Source organism: Lathyrus oleraceus, chromosome 3 (genome assembly GCF_024323335.1).
Source record: "Lathyrus oleraceus cultivar Zhongwan6 chromosome 3, CAAS_Psat_ZW6_1.0, whole genome shotgun sequence".
Taxonomy (NCBI): domain Eukaryota; kingdom Viridiplantae; phylum Streptophyta; class Magnoliopsida; order Fabales; family Fabaceae; genus Lathyrus; species Lathyrus oleraceus.
In genome coordinates this window covers 209,646,355-209,666,683 of record NC_066581.1, presented here as the reverse complement: position 1 = coordinate 209,666,683, position 20,329 = coordinate 209,646,355, and the positions used below count along the sequence as shown (strand labels likewise).

The 20,329-nt window shown below is 38.9% G+C and overlaps 2 non-coding genes across 2 annotated transcripts; one reads left to right on the top strand and one right to left on the bottom strand.

Annotated features, from left to right (window-relative positions):
- Positions 1-1,245: 1,245 nt before the first annotated feature.
- LOC127133573 (small nucleolar RNA R71) lies at positions 1,246-1,352 on the top strand. Its single transcript, XR_007807528.1, has one exon. It is a non-coding gene; the product is annotated as a small nucleolar RNA R71 (small nucleolar RNA).
- Positions 1,353-17,956: 16,604 nt separating this feature from the next.
- LOC127132959 (small nucleolar RNA R71) lies at positions 17,957-18,063 on the bottom strand. Its single transcript, XR_007806961.1, has one exon. It is a non-coding gene; the product is annotated as a small nucleolar RNA R71 (small nucleolar RNA).
- Between the last annotated feature and the right edge of the window lie 2,266 nt (positions 18,064-20,329).

The following is a 20,329-nucleotide window of genomic DNA, read 5'->3' as shown; positions in this document are numbered from 1 at the left end:
TCGGGCTAATGAAAGTTTTGAAAAGCTCGGACAAAATTGGGATATGACACCTAGGTATTTCAGCTTAGGAGGCATATTGTTTTGTATTATGGTGATACACTCAGCAGTAAGTGTAACGATTTCGTTATCCTCTATCTTCTTCTTGTTAGATAAGATTTCTTTGAGAAACTTAGCATATGAGGCATTTGAGTAATGGCTTGTGTAAAGGGTATTGTGATATTCAACTGTTTTAGAAGCTCTACGAATTTTTTAAATTGCCCTACACTTTTAGATTTAACAAGTCTTTAAGGATAAGGGATATGGGGTTTATATGGTGGTGGAGGCACATAAGGTTCTTCTTTCTCTACGGCCTCCTCGTTTTTATCTTCCTCTTGATCGTATTCCTTCTCAATTTCCTTACCAGGGTCTTAGTGCATGGATGGGTTTTGAATTCTAGGGTCAGTCGGTCTGTCTAGTTCTTTCCCACTTCGTAGTATAATAGCATTTGCATGACCTTTCGGGTTTGGTTGCGGTTGTCCCGGAAATGTGCCTGCAGGAGCAGCAGTAGGTGCTTATCGTTTCCGCCACTTGCGAAATTTGTGTTTCCAACATTTTGTTATGGGTGGCTAACACGTCTACCTTGTTCGCTAACTGCTTGATTTTCTCACTAGGGTGTATGTTTTGATTTAGGAAATCCTTATTCGTTTGGGCTTGGGTAGCTATGAAGTTTTCCATCATTATTTCTAGGTTTGACTTCCTAGGAGCATTTTGAGTATTTGTGGCAGCTTTATGATATCCTGGTGGTACAGCAGGTGGTTGGTTAGGTGCATACAACGCATTATTGTTTTTGTACGAAAAGTTAGGATGGTTCTTCCAACCTGGGTTACAGGTGTTTGAGTAAGGGTTTCCTTAAGCATAGTTCACCTGGTCTATGGAGGTTCCTGTCAAGAGTTAACGTTCTAGAGTAGCATGCCCTGGAACTCTGTATATCTCGCAGTTTGGTGCTACGGTAGCCACGGTGGATGCGGGTGTTATGGTCAAGTTGTCTCTCTTTTGAGTAAGAGCATCTACCTTTGCATTGGAGGTTTCTCTATGGAGGTTCTTTCGCTTCCCCACTAGTAATGATTTTGGGCCATACTTTCGATAAGTTGATAGGCCTCATTGTAGGGTTTATCCATCAGTGTGCCACCTGCAGCGACGTCTATTGTCAATCTTGTGTTGTACAAGAGACCGTTGTAAAAGGTATGAATGATCAACCATTCTTCTAGACCGTGATATGGACAAAGCCTCATCATGTCTTTGCATCTCTCCCAAGCTTCAAAAAATGATTCATTATCTTTTTGTTTAAACCCGTTTATTTGGGCTCTTAGCATAGCCGTCTTACTAGGTGGGAAATATCGGGCTAAGAAAACTTTCTTCAACTCGTTCCATGTAGTGACAGAGTTGGATGGTAGAGACTGGAGCCAAGCTCTAGCTCTATCTCTTAATGAGAATGGGAAAAGATGTAGTCTTATAGCTTCTAGGCTGACACCATTTGCTTTAACTGTGTCTGCGTATTGAAAAAACACTGACAAATGTAGGTTCGGGTCCTCCGTGGGACTACCTGAAAATTGGTTTTGCTGAACGGCTGACAACAACGAAGGTTTTAGCTCGAAATTATTGGCCTCGATGGTAGGGGCAGCGATGTTGTTATGTGGTTCATCCTACGAAGGGATTGCGTAGTACTTAAGAGGACAGTTTTGCAGTCCTTCAGCCATCTCTGGTTGAATAACTAGTTTAGGAATAGGGATATTAAGATCGGGAAGATTTAGCTTGATACGATGTTCTTGTATCAAGTCTCGTATCCGGCGTTGTAATATAAGATAACGCTCAGGTTCGTCGAACGGTGGCTTTAACTTCTGACCTTGAGAGCGAGTACTTGGCATACACTTGACAAATGTAGAAAGGGAAAATGAATTGTTTGCCTTAGTCTATACTGGGCAACACTGGAGTTACGATATCGACTAAATTAGTCCCCGACAACGGCGCCAAAAACTTGATCGCGACTTAGTAAGTCTATGGGATTCCTGACTGCAAGTGCACAGTCCTATTGCGTAGTTTTAAAGATTATCGAACCCACAATGACTAATAATCGAATTTATCGTTATCTAATGTTACTATGTAAATCTAAGGCTGATGATCATTCTAAGATTGGAGGGATGAAGAGAAATAACTATAACTTAAACATGATACTAATAAAGATATTTGATAAAGGGATATCGGTGTGTAACACATCAAACTTCGGGGATTCGATAGATATTTGGTGTAATCTTATTGGTCAAAATATTTTTCAGTAGAAATTATTTATAGAAAGGACTTAGTCTCACACTCTCGTTTTTATTGACTCTGACCATACTCCTAAACCAGAATGCTTGGCTCTCGCGGTCTCATTTTGAATTTAAAAGTATTTTTTGAATATGAATAAAGTCTAATTAATCCTAAAGCGCTCTCGTTGTGTTTAGGATTAATGCCTAGTTTCAGCTATCTGGTTAAAATCTCAAACTCCCGTTCTTCTTGATCGTAACCTTAGTTTGTTTCGTACTCTCATACGAAAAACAGTTTGAATAAAATAAGAAACTAAAACCGAAAAAATAAGTTTTATAAAAATCAACACCGACTATCTACGAATCCCATCGTTTCGATGGTCTTTACATACCGATACCTAAGGATTTAATCAGACATGGTGTAAGACCCCAATTTTGACCCTAAGATCCCTCATGTAATTCCATCATAAGCATTAGCATTGGGATCATACCTTGGCATCCTCCTTACCCCTCCTTCATTGGGTTTGTTTTGGGAGAGATCACCAAGCACTTTGTGATTGTATCATACTTGTATTTTATAATTTCACTAACCAAAATACCAAAAATATGCCTTTGTATTTGTCTAACTCTTTTTGTAGGTAGGGCATAATCTCATTGATTCATCAAGATCACATCTAGGGTTTGAGACCCTCATGAACAAAGAGAACAAACAAGAATTGACCCAATAATGGTTATGAGCATCATATATGAGTCCCAATGTTCTCTACATATTATATTGATCAAGTTTTCTTCAAGAGTTTGAGGGTGATTTTCCTTGGAAACCCTAGTTTGATTGGGTATCTTGAGTAACTTCTCCAACAAGCTATCTCACCAATTGATCAAACTTCTAAAGGGACACTTGAAATTTCATCATCTTATGCATATATGATCTACCATGAGCCAAGAGAGTCAAGAGAATTGGAAGTTAGCAAGTTGGTTGATGGTGGTTGGCCAGATGAATTCATCTAATCAAAACTAGGTCTCCCTAGACCCTATCTCCTGCAATTTTCACCATATGAAAATGATTCCAAGAGAAAACTTACTCTAAATGACATTCCAAACAACTTTCATGTTGATACCTAGAGCTAGTTTTGGTTGGAAAATCATTTTCTATGTTGAAACATTATAGGTCATTTTATCTAAACCCTAATTTGAAAGTCAACTTCCCAAGGCCATGACTTGCTCAACTTTTATGAGATGGAAGATTTACAAGTTGCATAATCAAATTCAATGTGTCTACTTCAACTTTTATGTTTAGAGTGGGAGCTAATTCAACTTTTTTGAGCATGTGATATGAGGGTACATTATAGGTCACTTTTGACCTATACCATTGATCAAGTGATTTTTCCAAACTTCAAAAATTCATAACTCTATCATTTCAAACCCAAATGACATGAAATTGGTGACCATTTTGAAGGTATTTAAAAGAGGTACAACTTTTATGAAGACACTTTTCTCATTTGAAGCTCACATAAAAAGTTAAGCAAGGTGGAATATTGAGACATATGGCTTGACACTTAGAAAAAATTTGATATGTCAAAAATTTCCAAACTTCCACCTCAAATTTCTCCAAGTTCCAAGCTCCAAATGAAAAAGTGTTGAACATGAAAGTTTTTCCTCTTGATCTCACCTTTCCAAATAGCTCAAATTCATTCATTTTGGACAAGAAATGCATAGGCTGCGTATGGCTTAAACAGGGTGATATCACTTGGCAAGGATCAAACTTCAAGCATCAATGTACATTTGCCTTGCTATCCAAGATTACTTCAAAGCATCTGATATTCAATTTTGGACCTCAAGCCATCATTTCATGGGCCTATGCACGCCCATGCACCATTGCATCACCATTTTCCAAATTCGGAAAGTGAAAATGAGTGTGCAATTATCAACCATTTCAACTATAAATAGAGCTTCAATTGCTCAAAATTGGAGACACATTAGCGCCAGCTTTGATCCCCCACTTCAAACCCTCAATTCTCAAAGGATAAACCTGATAAATTCGTTTGAATTTGAGCTTGAATCTCCACTGATTTAGAATTCAATTCTCCGGGAATCCATTGCCTCTAAACCATTCAATCCTTCAACTGCAAGCAAGTGGAGTGAGACCAAGCACAAGCAAGATCAAGATCCATCGAATCCACACCTTCATTGAAGGTATTTTCCAGAAATTTTGAACTCTTTGATTCTCTCAAATTCTTGCTCAATTCCATTGATTCTTTGGTTGTCTGAAGTCCTACCAATGTAGGCAAGAAGATTGAGTTGCTTTGAGGTTAAATTGAAGCAACTCAGTTCATGTACCTCAAATTTCAATTCCACATATCTCTCAATATATTTGAAGTTGGAGTGAATGGAGGTTAGATTCGAGCTCAGTGCCATTTTTTCTTTAAGATCATGTCCTTATTTTTCTTTATGGTGATGGTTCATGGTGGACCAGTCCGGTGAGGTCCACCGGAGAAGATAACCGGAGCTCTGGCTCCGACGATGAGCTAGCAAGGCTTTGAACCATAGGATCCATCCATCACGTTTTAATCCTAAGCGTTTGTTTTAAATACCAATTGTGTAGCGCTGTTGACTGATGAACATGTGGAACGCGCGCTCCTGGCCATCTGATCTACCATCTCAATTAATGAGGGAGATCAGATGGTCCACGTAATTTAGATTTTCTGAATTTTATTTTTAATTGCATTTTCTTCAATAATTCATATTAAAATCAATATTGATCCAAAAAATATGGGACTTTCACCAAAAAATTTAAAATATTTTTCTCTTTCATATTCTGAATTAAAATCATTTTTTGGATCATTATTAATATTTTTCATGAATTAATTGATTTTGCATTTGTTTTTAATTGTTTAAAAATATTTTTAAATGTCCAAAAATTATGAAATTTTTTCTCCAAGGTTCTTTGACCTTGTTTGACCTATGATAAATCTCATGGCTATTTCTTTGGTGTTTTGAGGAGATTTTAGGAATTGGACAAAACATATTTGATTTAAATGCACTATTTTATTATTTTTAATTGAATAAATACCAATTAAATTTTGTTGACCATTTGTATTGACTTGTTTGAGTTTGCTATTTGTTGTTGGGCCTTGGTCAAGGTTGATTTGACTTTGTCAAGTTAATATCATTGGATTTAGAGGATTGATGGAATGTACATTCCATCTCCCAAAATGAATGAATGATATTAATTTGGTAAAAGTCCTCCTTTGACCAATTTGTGATCTCATTCATTCCCCTTCCACTTCATCTCATTTCTCTTCTTCATTCATTTATTTACATTTGGCCTATGACATCTGAAAGTCCTAATGCTAGTTGATTGAAAAATTGACATGAGTATAGATGAGATTAGGCCACACCTTTTGGATATTTTTTGTGTGGTATGTTTCATGAGCATAGTTCATAATACTATGTCTCCAACATGCATTAACACAAAAAGTCTATTGCCCAACCTCAAATAGTTATGACTTCTACATAAGTCCAATTACGGTTGCTTAACATAGCGCTAAATTTGTGACATAAAAGGCATAAGCATTCTAGTTAGTGAGATTGTAAGTCTCCCCTCTTTCATGGTATTGTGTGGAAACTTGGTCTTCTTTCCTTCCTTTAGAAGATGTTTTAGTTCAAGGATCCATGCTTGTGATAAGTGGGTTGAGTGTTCTCCAAAGAATGTCTTGAAATAAAAAGCAAAACAAAACTAACTATTAACTTTTAACTTCAAGCTTTTACTTTAATGCAATTTACTTTTAGCACTCTATTTCATTTGCCATTGTTCATATCATTCTAATTGTTTATGTTAATGCAATTTTCACTTTGTCCATTTGGACCATATTGTGTGATATTATTTTGTTTGTGTATACTTTGTTTGTTTGTGTGGTCTTTGACCATTAATGCATATAATAATAATAATAATAAACCTAAAAAAACTTTTGAGTGGACTGTTGGCTTTATCTTGGACAAATGGACTTAGAATCTAGGCAACCTCATTTGCTAATGGATTTGGCCAATACCAACTGGTTGAAGAACCAAGTGCTTGCAAATTTGAAATTCATCTGATACATCTTTGAAGATCTCTCTAGATTCCTCTGCAACATGATCATGGTGTAGCTGTTATTTTGAACCTGTGACTTGTAGAATTCATCTGTTACATGGGTTATTTTGAAGAAGATCATGAAGTGGATAAGCTTGGATGAGGCCATCTTTATTTGACGCCTTTGCTCTTCAAGATTGATATAATTATGCGTTTGTGTGTTGTTTGATTCTAAAAGTCCAAGGGAATTCTGGGTTTCTATTGACATACTTGTCTATTGGATTGCTACCCATTTGGTCAGATCTTTTCAACTCTAAACTTTTAATTTTTGTGCATAGGATTAGTCTCTTCATCTTCTCCCCATTTCTTTAATTTCAAAATCTCTCCCTCCACTTTTAAAAATCTTCTTTGTGTGAACTACTTTTGTTCTAAACTTTGACCATTTTTGCAAAAAGATAGAAACTTTGGCCTTAAGCCATTGCATTTTCAAACTTATTTTCTTAAATCAAACTTGTAAATAAACTTAACTATACTTGACTTAAACTTTCAAAAATTTAAAAAGAACTAACTCATTCAAATCATTTTTAGGCCTTTGTGCCTTTCAAACTTAATTTTTATTAAAATCAATGCATCCATTTTGAAATTTGTATCACAAACTACGAGGTTTTGATCCCTCATTTTTATGTTGGTACGTAGGCACAAGACCGAAAGTCTTGTCAAACACAAAAATATAATTAATGAATTCTTTTCTCATCCCCCCATTCTATTTGTTTGTAAACATCACCTTGTACAAAATACATATGCACACAAAAAGGGCTCCCTAGGAGTACCTAGGACACTTTGGGTGCTAACACCTTCCCTCTGTGTAACCAACCCCCTTACCTGTGATCTCTGACTTTTATTACTTTTTATTTGAAAACTTCTTACTTTTTGGGTTTTGATCGTACTTTTTCCCTTTTCCCTTGGAAACAATAAAAGCGCGGCGGCGACTCTTGTTATTTGATCTCTAGCTTGTCAATAGCTTGATGATCATGAATTTCCCGCTACAAAAATTAAGTGGCGACTCTGCTGGGGAGTAGTCTCCAGTGGGTTTAGCCTACTTTTTGTGTGAATATATTTGTATATATGTGATTTTTGTATATATGTATGTGTGATATAATCCACTTGTTGTGCTTGGTGATCCCTGAGTGGTGAGATAAGTTCTAACCCGAACTTGAGTGAAATTAAGATAGGAGGATGGTATAGTCATGTTCGACTTGTGTGGAGTAGTCCTTAACAAGTTGGCTTGAGATCCATCTGCTTAGTGGAGACTCCTTTGGATTTAGAAATGTCACACAAGTATTTGTAGTTAGGCATTACTATCTCTAATTGGGTCCGAGAAGCTGGGGACCTTAGAACATTTAACCCATCTTGGCCTATTTAGGACATAGTGCGGAAATTTTTCAAGTGTAGACTTGATAACAGTTGTTACGTGATACTACACTCAGACGAGTTTCTCTTGAGAATATTATGGGTCGATGAGTCAGTCATCTTAACCTATAATATCCGATAGATGGAATTAAGACTCTGGGAACTTTTTAGAACATGATCTACAAGTTTTTATCTTTAATTCACTCCTTTGGGACAGTTCTTACCCAGACTCCATGCTCGTGACTTGCAACAAACCCTTGATTCTTGGTTGATCCAATCAAGTCTTGTCAATATCAATGGAACTTGGGTGCTAATAAGGTGTAAACCATAATCCACCAAAATGGATGATTGATCTTGATAATGACTTGATTCATCCCTTGACCTTTTGTTTGACTTGTGTGTGATCCCTTATTTGTGATTGTTGTATTCATGCATTCATGTGCATCCTAACATTCATCACATGAAAATTTCAAGGAACTAAGGTATCATTTGCAAATATTTTCAGACCATGGATTGTGGACGAAGGAACACTAAGAAGTACAGTTTCAGATGCCCCGACTTGAAAGAGTTAAGTAAGCTAGCATCTTTTGTATTAGATCCCTTGGACTTCAAACAACGTCATGGGAAGCTTCTGTCCATTTTGTCTGTTGATGTGGTTGAAGATCTTTTGAGTGTGCTAGTGCAGTTTTATGATCCTCTCTACCGTTGTTTCACTTTCCCAGATTTTCAGCTTGTGCCTACGTTGGAGGAGTAATCTCATCGTTTTGGGATACATGTTTCTAGTAGATTGTCTTTTAGTGGATTGGAGGAGATTCTCCAATCTAGTATTATTGCTGAAGCTCTTCACTTGAAGAAGTCTGAGATAGAGGCTCATTGGGTGAAGAAAGGAGGGTTATTTGGGTTGCCATCTGTTTTCCTCATCAAGGAAGCTACTACTTTTGCTCAGGCTGGTAGTATGGACGCTTTTAAAGCTATCTTTGTGTTGCTCATTTATGGATTAGCTTTATTCCCTAACATTGACGGTTTTGTTGATGTTAACGCCATTAGACTTTTCTTGATTGGGAATCCGGTACCTACTTTGTTGGGTGATATGTATTTCTCTTTGCATCTAAGGAATTCTAAAGGTGGTGGAACGATTGTCTGTTGCATTCCTCTTTGTACAAGTGGTTTATTTCGCACCTGCCTCAGATGCCTGCTTTTGTGGAGAACAAACAATGTTTACGGTGGTCTCAGAGACTTATGTCTCTCACTAATGATGATATAGTTTGGTATGATCCATCTTTAAGCAGTTTGGAGATTATTGACAGTTGTGGTGAACTCTCTAATGTGCCTCTCAATGGTACACAAGGAGGAATTAACTACAACCCTGCTTTGGCTCGTCGTCAACTTGGGTTCCCCTTGAGAGACAAACCTAATAACATGTTGTTAGAAGGTCTTTTCTACGAAGAGGGTAAATATCCCTAACATTTGAAGCAGAAGATTGTGCATGTTTGGCATAATGTGCATAGGAAAGGAAGATCCGAGCTTGGTCCGTGCAATTGTGTAGCTTTGGAAGCTTACACTCTTTGGGTGAAGAAGAGAGCTTTGGAGTTGAAGATGCCTTATCCTTGCGAAAGACCTATGTCTATGGTTATGGTTGAGCCATTAACTCTCCCTAACCAGGATGTAGAGGAGTTGGAAGACGCGCTCATCAAGATGAAGCAAGAGAAGGATATGTGGGAAGAGCGTTTCCGTGCTTTGAGCAAAAAGCATGAAGAGTTGCAGTTGGAGTCTAAGGATAAATATGCACTGATTGAACTACTTGAAGACTGAGTGACGAAGAGACAGAGAAAGCCATAGGTTTCATCTTCTAGCATGCCTCAGCCTTCCGTTGCTTCTAAGAAGATTATTGATCAGCTTGTCCTCGAGAAGACTCAGATGAAGGCTTCTATTGAGACCGAGATTCGTCGCATTCGAAGGAAGTACGTGCCTTCAGCCATATCTTCTGACACTGTTGTTAGGGATCCTTAGGATGACTAGTCTCATTTTCTCTTGTATCTTTTTATTTTGGTTTATGAAATTGTACTCAGTGTAATCCTTCCAATTTATATAAATAAAAAGACATTTTTGGTCATATCAAATTATTGCAATTGCCATTTAAATATTATATATTTGCAAATAATACAGTAAGTTCCTTGGAAAAATAATCAAGCATTACATTTCATGCATCATTTGCATAAGCAGGTTTTTGCCAGGTGTCTGATTGGTGTTTCTTCTGTGCTCTAGCCAAGCTGACTCACCCGTACAACACCAGAGCCAATCATTTGAGAATCATGGAACATCTTGAGCAAGAGAACATAAAGCTGAAGGACGAGATCGCTCGGCTGACTGCCATGATGGAGTCAGTTCTTGCTGCTCAGAGTCAAGCTTCTCCAACGCCTGCAACTCCTCCCGCGAGGACTGTTACTTCAGAGGTGGTTACCTCTACCATGCCTGCTGATATCGCCCACTTCGCACCAAACTTGCCTGTCATATTCCCGTGGGGAATGCCGCCCAACTTTGTGCCAGAAGGCTTTGCGCCTACTTTTGCTTCCATGCCGACATCTAGCCCAGTCATGTCTGTGCCACCTCCGGTTGTGCATACTTTGCCTCGCGTAGAGGATACCATCTATCAATCCGATCCGTCTGAGGGTCCGGATGTTTATGAGAAGATGGACGAAATGAAAGATCAATTTCTTGTGCTACGCAAGGAATTGAAAACGCTGAGAGGTAAAGATCTGTTTGGGAAGAGTGCTACTGAATTGTGCTTGGTACCCAATGTTAAAATCCCGGTGAAATTCAAAGTGCCTGACTTTGAAAAATTTAAGGGGAACTCTTGTCCGCTCAGACATCTTGTGATGTATGCCCGCAAGATGTCAACCCAGACAGATAATGACCAATTGCTTATTCACTACTTCCAGGATAGTTTGACTGGTGCTGCACTCCGTTGGTATATGGGGTTGCATAGTGCAAGCATCCTCACTTTCAACAATTTAGGAGAGGCTTTTGTAAAGAAATATAAGTACAATGTGGACATGGCGCCGGATAGAGACCAGTTGAGGTCCATGTCTCAGAAAGACAAGGAGACTTTCAAGGAGTATGCGCAGAGATGGAGGGAGTTGGCTGCCCAGATCACTCCTCCTTTGGAGGAGAAAGAGATGACAAAAATCATCTTGAAAACCCTGAGTTCATTTTATTATGAACGCATGATCGCCAGTGCCCCCAGTGATTTTACCGAAATGGTAAATATGGGGATGAGACTTTAAGAAGGGGTCTGTGAAGGACGATTGTCAAAAGATGAGGCATCGACAAGTAAGAGGTATGGGAATAGTTTCAGCAAGAAGAAAGACAGTGAGACAAATGCAATTTCTAGTGGGAGGCAGAGGAGGCCTCAGATCAGAAGAAATCCACCACCCCGTCAACATTATCATCATCAAGTTTCATCAGTAATTCTATTATTTTCTAATCAACAAGCAACACCAATCCAACAACAACAACATTAATGTCAACAACAACAACCGCAACAGAGAACAAACACCAACAACAATAATAATGTCGTATGCAGAGTTATACCCCTCGTTAGTTCTCAAGAATTTGATTCAACCAAGGAACCCACCGCAGATCCCAGAACCACTTCCCTGGTGGTATAAACCTGAGCTTCGTTGTGCTTTTCATCAGGGCGCACCCGGGCATGATATTGAAAACTGCTATCCATTGAAATATGAGGTTCAAAAGCTTATGAAGAGTGGTATGGTGTCCTTTGAGGACCGCGCGCCAAATGTGAAAGCTAACCCTTTGCCCGCTCATGGGAACTCTTCAGTGAATATGGTGGATGGTTGTCCTGGAGAATTCAAGATTTTTGATATCCGATTTATTCGAAGATCTTTGGTGCAGATGCACAAAGATATCTGTTTGGTGAGTGACTGTGAACATGACCATGATGGTTGTGTTGTTTGTAGTGTGAACCCAAGAGGGTGTGATATGGTGAAAAGGGACATCTAGCGTCTGATGGATGAAGGCATGATCCAGATTGTCCAATCTCATCATGTAGATGACGACGTCAATGTCATAGTGCCCGTTTTCAAGTAACAAGAGTGGTTAGTAATTCAGTATGATAGCAGCAGCAACAAGAATGTCAGTCAAAGATCAGTATCGTCGTTGGTAATACGGTTAGCGGGCTCAGTCCTGTATTCATCTGATAGGGCTGTAACGTACCAGTACAATGCTACAATGATAAAGAATGGTCAAGAGGTCCCGTTACCTACGACCAGTTCAGTGGTGAGCATTGCTGATGTAAAGAAGGTGAGTCGTAGTGGTCGAGTGTTTGGACCAGTGTTCCCGGAGAATAAAGAAGAAATGAGTGTTGGTAAGAAGGCGGAGGTGCCCAGTGTAGATTCAGTGGGTTGTTCAAAAGATAAGTCTGGTGAATCCAGCAACTTGAAAGCCAATGATGATGATGAGGTACTCCGATTGATTAAAAGAAGTGAATTTAATGTGGTTGAGCAGCTGCTCCAGACTCCCTCAAAGATCTCAGTGTTGTCTCTGCTTTTGAATTCTAAAGCGTATAGAGAAGCACTACAGAGAATTCTTGAACAGGCATACATAGAGCAGGATGTTACTGTGGATCAATTTGATCACATTGTGGCTAACATAACTTCATGCAATAATTTGAGCTTCTGTGATGAAGAACTCCCTAAGGAGGGAAGAAATCATAATTTGGCTTTGCATATTTCAATGAACTGTAAGGAAGATGCTTTGTCAAATGTGCTTATTGACACCGGTTCGTCACTCAATGTGCTTCTGAAGTCAACTTTGTCAAAGCTATCTTATCAAGGAGCATCCATGAGGTATAGTGGCGTAATCGTGAAAGCCTTTGATGGTTCGCGCAAAACGGTAATTGGTGAAGTGGGCCTTCTGGTTAAGATAGGTCCGAGTGATTTTCATATTACTTTTCAAGTAATGGATATCCACCCGGCCTACAACTGTTTATTGGGAAGGCCATGGAGTCATGAGGCAGGAGCCGTTACTTCTACTCTGCATCAGAAGCTCAAATTTGTCAAGAATGGAAAGCTAGTGATTGTTGGTGGAGAGAAAGCGCTATTGGTTAGCCATATGTCATCTTTCTCGTATGTAGAAGCTGAGGATGAGGTTGGAACTCCATTCTAAGCCTTATCTATTGCTGCTGAGAAGAGAGTTGGGGCACCTATGTCCTCGCTGAAAGATGCTTAGAAGATTGTTGAAGAGGGTGTTGTTGATCAATGGGGGCGCATGGTAGAGGTCTCCGACAACAAAGGTAGAACTAGTTTAGGGTTCCAGAAGGGCTCGTCAACTGTTAGATCTGGAGATATGCAACTCAACTTCCGTAGCGGAGGGTTCATTCATGGCAATGAACAACACTTAGCTGTTGTGCTAGAGCATAGCGAAGAGGAAGACTGCACCAACTTTGTAACGCATGGAAAGACATGCAACAATTGGACTGCTGTTGATATTCCTGTTATTTTGCATCGATCTAAGTAATTGCTTTTATATTTTAAAATCCTTCTCCTATACCTAAGGGAGAAGTTAACATTATTTAGGCATTTTAATTTGATCATCAATAAAATTAATTCTATTCATACACATCTTTGATGTTTATTTTTACTTTTTGCTTTATTCTGAAAAATGGTAATCACAACAACAACAACAAAAAAGATAAATAAACAATATAATTTTCCATCTGCATAATATTTGGTCACAAATTCACTTATCTAAAATCAAAATATCAAATCATTATGCAGGTTGGTTCTTAACCCCATTGAATACAATGATCCTTCTCCTTCTCCAAATTTTGAATTCCCTGTGTTTGAAGCCGAGGAGGAAAGTGATGTAGAAGTGAGTGAGGAATTGTCTCGTCTTCTTGAGCAAGATGAAAAGGTTATTCAGCTGTTTGAAGAACAGATTGAGCTAGTCAACTTGGGTTCTGAGGATGATGTGAAGGAAGTCAAGATTGGGTCTCGACTGTGTCCAGATGTTAAGAAGAGGTTGATTGATCTTCTTTGGGAGTATTCAGATGTGTTTGCTTGGTCCTATCAATACATGTCTGGTTTGGATTCTGAGATTGTGGAGCATAGACTGCCGTTGAAGCCAGAATGCCCTCCAGTCAAGCAGAAGCTGAGAAGAACGCATCCTGATATGGCTGTGAAAATCAAAGAGGAAGTTCAGAAGCAGATTGATGTCGGTTTCCTTGTAACTGCTGAGTATCCACAGTTGGTGGCCAATATTGTGCCAGTGCCAATGAAAGATGGAAAAGTCCGCATGTATGTTGATTATAGAGATTTGAATAAAGCCAGTCCGAAAGATGATTTCCCTCTGCCACACATTGATATGTTGGTAGACAATACTGCTAAGTTCAAAGAATTTTCGTTTATGGATGGATTTTGCGGATATAATCAGATCAAGATGGAACCTGAAGATATGGAGAAGACCGCATTCATTACACCCTGGGGAACATTTTGTTATAGAGTGATGCCTTTCGGTTTAAAGAATGCTGGTGCAACTAGCCAGAGAGCAATGACTACTCTTTTTCATGATATGATGCATAAAGAGATTGAAGTATATGTCGATGACATGATTGCTAAATCTATTGATGAAGAGGAACATGTTGAGCATTTGTTGAAGCTATTCCAGCGTTTGAGGAAGTATAAACTCCGCTTGAATCCCAATAAGTGTACTTTTGGTGTTCGTTCTGGTAAGTTGTTGGGCTTTACTGTCAGCGAGAAGGGTATTGAAGTTGATCCTACCAAGGTCAAAGCAATACAAGAGATGCCTGCGCCCAAAACTGAGAAGTAAGTCAGAGGTTTTCGGCCGCTTGAATTATATTTCCAGATTCATTTCCCACATGACTGCCACATGTGTGCCTATATTTAAGCTTCTTCAGAAAGATCAGTCTTGTGATTGGACCGAAGACTGCCAGAGAGCTTTTGATGATATCAAGGAATATCTGCTTGAACCTTCGATTTTGTCTCCACCTGTTGAAGGAAGACCGTTGATCATGTATTTGACTGTGCTCGAAGATAGTATGAGTTGTGTTCTTGGTCAGCAAGATGAAACTGGGAAGAAAGAATTTGCAATCTACTACCTCAGTAAGAAGTTCACCGACTGTGAGACTCGGTATTCTATGCTTGAGAGGGCTTGTTGCGCATTGGCTTGGGCTGCTAAGCGTCTGCGTCAGTATATGTTGAGTCATACCACTTGGTTGATATCTAAAATGGATCCAATCAAGTATATATTTGAGAAGCCTGCTTTAACTGGGAGGATTTCCCGTTGGCAGATGTTGTTATCAGAGTATGATATTGAATACCGATCTCAGAAAGCGATCAAAGGTAGTATCTTGGCTGACCATTTGGCTCACCAACCAATTGAAGGTTACCAGTCAGTACAGTATGACTTTCCTGATGAAGAGACCTTGTACTTAAAAATGAAAGATTGTGATGAACCATTGCTTGAAGAATGGCCAGAACCTGGTTCCCGTTGGGGCATGGTATTTGATAGAGCTATTAATCAATATGGAAATGGCATTAGGGCAATGATTATTACTCCTCAAGGCACGCATCTACCATTTACAGCTAGGTTGACTTCCAAGTGTACGAACAACATGGCAGAATATGAAGCTTGCATTATGGGGCTTAAGGAGGCCATGAATCTCAGAATCAAGTATTTGGATGTCTTTGGTGATTCCACTTTGGTTGTGAATCAGATCAAAGGAGAATGGGACACGAGTCAACCCGGTTTGGTACCATATAAAGACTATGCGAGGGGGATTTCAACTTTCTTTACAAAGGTTGAATTTCATCATATCCCTCGAGATGAAAATCGAATGGCATATCTGATGACACTGAATTTCACTGTATTTTTGACTCCGATTTCGCATGCATTTTAGTGGTTTTATTGTTATTTTGTTATGTTATTACTATGTTTCTCTTTGTTTTCAGGTTTTAACTTTAATCCGAGCCCCGATCGAGAAAAGGAGTGAAAATGAGCTAAAAAGACCTAAATTCAGCATTTTCCACTTGTGGCTGGCGCCATAGACCCAGCCATGATGTGCCATAACTCAACTTCCCTCAACTGCCACGTTCCCCACTACCTCCACTGTGGCGCCACAATTTGCTCTTATGGCGGGCGCCATAGGGTTGTGGCGGGCACCACAAGAAGAAAAGTTTCCCTCCCAATTTCAAACTGAAGGGCATCCTTGTCATTTCCATTATTTTCCTTGCCTATAAATACATACTCGTTTTCATTTGTTTAGGCATCTAAACTTAGAGCAGATGCAAACTTAGAGCAAACTTAGTTTCACTTAGGCATATATTCAGTATTTTAAAGTGGTAATCGCTTCGCATTGGGGTGTTACCACAATTGTGTAATCAAGTCTGTGATCGAGTCTGTAATCGAGTTTGGAGCACTTTGGAAGGAAGTTAATCCTGCTGCCATTTTCATTTCCGTTTCGCATTTTATTCAACCCTCCAATTGGAGCAGGTTTTTATTGCTTTACCTTTATCTACTTTATTTCTCGCACTCGCTTTACTTTATTTATTTCTTTCACTCTCTTTACTTTATTTATTTCTCGCACTCGCTTTACTTTATTTATTTCTCGCACTCGCTTTACTTTATTTATTTCTCGCACTCGCTTTACTTCATTTATTTTCCGCACTCGCACTACTTTCATTTATTTCCCGCACTCGCTTTACTTTATTTATTTTCCACACTCGCACTACTTTTATTTACTTTCCGCACTCGCACTACTTTTATTTACTTTCCGCACTCGCACTACTTTTATTTAAATTAAAATGCACCTTTACTTTACCATGTCTAACTAAACCTATAAGGTTAGAATGTAAGGATCCTAATTGAACTGATAATCCGTACAATTGTTCGTAGAAACACTTAAGGGCTATTTTAGCTTTCAACTTAAGTTTTCCCGCACTTAATTTCTGTTGGGTAAGATCGAAAGTCGTCCAACGTCTATTTAAACTTAATTGTTTTTAACTATTTCAAATACAGCGAAAGAGCTTTGTTTAGTTCATTAGGAGATTTTAACTTAAAAAGAAAAGTGATTTTAAAACTATTTTCGGACGCGTTTATAAGTTTAGAGTCAGGTTCGGGAGAACCTCTTTTGTTTAAGAAATCCAGGTTAAAATACTTTTCAACTTAGTCAAGATACTATATTTCTTAAAAATAGGTTTACTACTCTAACGCAATGCGCGCCTTTTTATAAGTGACAATAAGAGGGTTTGATTAGGGAGTACAACTCGGTTCTGAATACACGAAAGCGACAGTTCCTGTTAAATTGGTTCTTTTCAAAGTAGGAAATACTACCCATAAGTAGTTCTATTAGCAAGTACTTGGATTATTAATTGATTATGTGAATTACATTCGAACCTGTCTTTATAAATTGAATTTAATTTAATACTTTACTTTTCATTGCACACTATAAAAAAAAACCTATTTTGATTACCTTTGATAAACACCATATTAATAGATAACGATAGATTGACGCTTGGTCTCTGTGGATTCGATAATCTTTTATATTACTCTGACGCGTTCGTATACTTGCGAAAAGCACGCATCAAGTTTTTGGCGTCGTTGCCGGGGAGGAATTTCGTCAAATTTCATACCCTATTGTTATATCGTTTAGACTTAGGCTATTACCCGTCGGTCAATGTGAAGAACTCGCAGCACCGGAAGCTTAGTATACCCTCTTGCGAAACCTGAACGTTACGCTCGCGCACGTTTATTTTTCCATAGAATTAGGAGAGCTATGGCCGAAGATCAAAACCAAAGACCTCTTAAGGACTTCGCCCAACCATCCAACGAAGAACCTAGTTCTAGTATAGTAAACCCAACCATCCCAGCTAATAATTTCGAACTTAAACCCTCCATGTTGCAACTAGTGCAATAGAGACAATTTGCAGGTCTCGCTACTGAGAACCCAAACCAACATTTAAAAATCTTTCTCCAATTAGCAGACACTTTTAAAACCAATGGAGCTTCTCCTGAGGCAATCCGTTTAAGATTATTCCCTTTTTCCCTCAGAGATAAAGCCCTATCATTGTTAGATTCCCTTCCACCCAATTCCATTACGACTTGGGATAACCTTAGAAGAGTTTTTCTTGCTAGATACTTTCCCCCAAGTAAGACTGCCGTTCTTCGAAACCATATAACTAGATTTACCCAGAACCAAGGAGAATCGTTGTTCGAAGCTTGGGAGAGATATAAAGAGTTGTTAAGAGCATGCCCACATCATGGTTTAGAAAATTGGTTAATCATTCAGACCTTCTATAATGGACTTCATTATAACACTAAGATGACCATCGACGCTGCCGCAGGCGGTGCGCTGATGAACAAACCTTATCCTGAAGCTAGTGCCCTCGTCGAAGATATGGCTCAAAACCATCAATCATGGGGAGTCGAACGAGCAACAGTTGAGAAGAAGGAAGCCCAAGGAGGAGTGCATGAATTAAGCTCTATAGACATGATGCAAGCTAAAATGGATGCATTAGCCCTTAAGGTCGAGCATATGTGCATAAACCCGAATACTACAGCCGCAGTTTCGTCAGATTGTGAGATATGTGGAACCAAAGGACACCAATCTGCATAATGCAGTCTATTAAACGAAACCCACTATGAGCAAGTGAACTACACCCAAGGGAACCCATATTCGAATACCTATAACCCTGGATGGAGGAATCACCCGAACTTATCCTATAAGAATAATAACCCTATCCAAAATAATGCACCTCCAAGACAACCTGGTTATCAAGCCCCAAGACCAAATCAACCTATGCAACCTGTACCACCAAAGCCGAGCCTTGAGAAAATTATGGAAAATTTTATCACTGCTCAAACCCAACAAAACAAGGAGTTCATGAACCAAAACATTCACGTTAATGAACTAATTACCCAATTAGGAACTAAGGTTGACCAAATAGTTACTCATACCAAGATGCTTGAAACCCAGATCTCTCAAGTAGATTTAAACCAAGCCCCTCATACTACACCTGGAGGACAGTTCCCTGGACAACCTCAACAGAATCCGAGAGGACAAGCCAATGCCATTACCCTACAAAGTGGGAACGCTTATGATGAGCCACCAAACCCAAGATTGAGTGAACCCGAAACTTCTAAGGAATATACCAAACCCTCAGACGAAGTAAAGGAACTAGAGGAATCTGAAAAACAGGAAGGTCAAGGAAAAGGAGAAGAACCTAAAGATAAAACATACGTACCACCCCGCCATATAAATCGCCTATACCATATCCACAAAGACTCAAACAAACCCAGATCAATAACCAATATCAAAAATTTATTAAAGTTATAGAAAAACTTCACGTAGAAATCCCTTTCACAGAAGCCATCACCCAAATACCTTCTTACCAACAAACGTAGACTTGACGATCTGAAGCCCTTGGAATGTAATTCCATTTCAGAGAATAAGTTAGCTAAAAAAGATAAAGATCCTGGAAATTTCTCCATTCCTTGTCTTTTGGGTAGTCATGTCATCGAAAAAGCTTTTCTAGACTTAGGAGCTAGTGTGAGCTTAATGCCTTTAGCGGTTTGTGAGAGGTTAAACTTAGGAGAATTACAGCCTACTAAGATGTCACTTCAGTTAGCCGATAGACCTGTTAAGCATCCGATAGGCATTTTAGAAGATGTCCCTGTTAGGATAGATCAGTTGTTTATCCCTACTGATTTTATTATCATGGACATCAAAAAGGACAATGATATACCAATCCTTCTAGGTAGACCATTCTTATCAACTGTAGGAGCCATAATAGATGTCAAGAGAAGAAAGTTGACCTTTGAGGTAGGTGACGAGAAAATAGAATTTATACTTTCGAAACTTCTTATGGCACCTGTGATGGGAGACACATGTTATGCCATAGATATCATTGATGAATGCATTAGGGAATTAGAACAAGAAGAAATCATAAAAACAATTAAGTTACCATCAACTCTCATAATGGAAGATGATGACTTTAGGAAACCCTACATCGATGATAACCTTTACGAATGTTTATCCCTTACCCCAGATCCTATGCCATGCCCTAAGAAACCAACCTTAGAACTTAAGGAATTGCCTAAGAACCTGAGATATGAGTTCCTCGATAAAGAGATGAATCGTCTAGTTATAGTCAGTGCTACCTTGAGACAAGAGGAAACAAACCAACTTTTAAACGTTTTACGAAGATATCCCTCAACCTTAGGATATAATATCTCTGACCTGAAAGGTATAAGCCCGTCCGTATGCATGCATCGGATTTCGCTCGAAAAAGATTCAAAACCCTCCAGAGAACATCAGAGAAGAATAAACCCTATAATGAGTGATGTTGTTAAAAAGGAAGTTCTTAAGTTACTTGAGGCGGGTATAATCTACCAGATCTCGGATAGTAAGTGAGTGAGCCCTGTGCACGTAGTACCTAAAAAGGGAGGCATCACAGTCGTGAAAAACGATAAAGGCGAACATGTAGAAAAACGGTTAGAAGGAGGATGGCGGATGTGTATAGATTATAGAAAA